This window comes from Crinia signifera, chromosome 3, assembly GCF_055691185.1.
Source record: "Crinia signifera chromosome 3, ASM5569118v1, whole genome shotgun sequence".
NCBI classification, from domain to species: domain Eukaryota; kingdom Metazoa; phylum Chordata; class Amphibia; order Anura; family Myobatrachidae; genus Crinia; species Crinia signifera.
In genome coordinates this window covers 301,801,092-301,802,874 of record NC_139219.1, presented here as the reverse complement: position 1 = coordinate 301,802,874, position 1,783 = coordinate 301,801,092, and positions in this window count along the sequence as shown.

Genomic DNA, 1,783 nt, shown 5'->3' with positions numbered 1-1,783 from the left:
TTTGGTGTCCCTTTTTTATTTGTTAATTTTTTTCCCTTTTTTTTATTTTATTGCACAATTCATGAATGGTCCTGCTCACAAGGGCTTATACGTAAATTTGCATATTTGGTTTAAGTTCACCTGTTTTCCTAAAAGTGCAGGAGTTGATGTTTTGAGAAGTCGTCCACGTATAATTTTAGAGACTGTACTTTATTTATGCTACCTTGAAGGTGATTGGTTGCTTATAAATCAACCCTGGCATTCGTTCATCTATACTAGGGAGCGTGATATACCTGAGACACTTCAGGATTAGGTGACCAAGAAACATTGGGGAGGATGTATTAAGCCTGATAAAGTGAAAGGTGATAATGCACCAGCCAATCAGTTGTTTTTGAAAAATGAGACGAGTTGATTGGCCGGTGCGTTATCATCACCTTCTACTTTACCAGGATTAATACATCTGCTCCACTGTTCACAGCTCCCTCACTACATATCCAGCAAGTTTGAAACAGATCATTTTGCTTTCATTGTCCGTTAAGGAGTAATTTTAATTGACCGATACAGCAAAAGAGAGATTTTCACCATATTGAAATTATTTAACATCTTAAAAGCTTGGAGCCTCTTGTTTTGCAGTAGGAAAGCACAGCGGTATGACCATTCTTGAATTGTTAGTTATTATGTAAACCAAACAGTAATATAAAAAGTTACATAAAGCAGTTTACATATGGCTGCCTAGTCGCCGGTCACTTGTGGAATCTACATCAAGTCCTAACTGTTGTTGTTAATAATTACTTACTGGTGATTTAAAAAAAAAAAATGACTTATGCAATTATATTGCTCTAAAGCAGGCCTGTCTAAACTGTGGCCCTCCAGCTGTTGTGAAACTAAACATCCCAGCATGCATTGCCATAGTTTTAACATTCCCTAATAGCAAAACTGTGGCAAGGCATGATGGGACTTGTAGTTTCACAACAGCTGGAGGGCCATAGTTTGGACATGCATGCTCTAACGCAGTCATTCCCAACCATGGTCCTCAAGGCACACCAACAGTGCAGGTTTTAGTGATGTCCAGGCAGCACAGATAGTTTAATCAGAATCCCTCAGATACTAATTAAGTCACCTGTGCTCAAGCCTGGATATCTAGAAAACCTGCACTGTTGGTGTGCCTTGAGGACCGTGGTTGGGAATGCCTGCTCTAAAGACATATCCATGTGCAATTCTTTTGTTCTCATCAACTGTAGATCCTATTCATTTACTGGGGACGCTTAACGTGGGCTTCTTACAGTACCTGGCGCTATGCAGTTGCGTTCTGCTTGTGCGAGAGAAAATAGCGGCTTAAAATGTGTGTAGATAGTAAAAACAATGCAGCTGAAGTTTGACAGGAAGCCGGCACTTGGGGGTGGAATATGCCATTTACTGGAAGCATCAGAAAAAAGAAAACTCTGATGTGCACAGGCATTTGTCAGAGGGTCTTTGCTGTAAGTGATGGCCACTTCCAGCCTGTCTCAGTCACAGATCAGTGAAAGCCTTGTACCTACTCACATTTGATGATTTTGGATTTGCATATGGATCTGCAATTGGATAGCTATTTTCGTGTATGGGCGGCGGCTTTCTACCCGCTGTCAACTGCAACTTCACAAATAAGCAAACCAGGCCGAATTAGGCCTTCATTGTGGGACGGACGGATTGAAAATGGGATGAGGTACTGGAAAAGGACTAATTGGGTAATTGAGGTGGGGGGGGGGGGGCACGGAATTAGCCCACACTTTCTAAGGGCAGCCCTCTATACATGTATATGCGTATA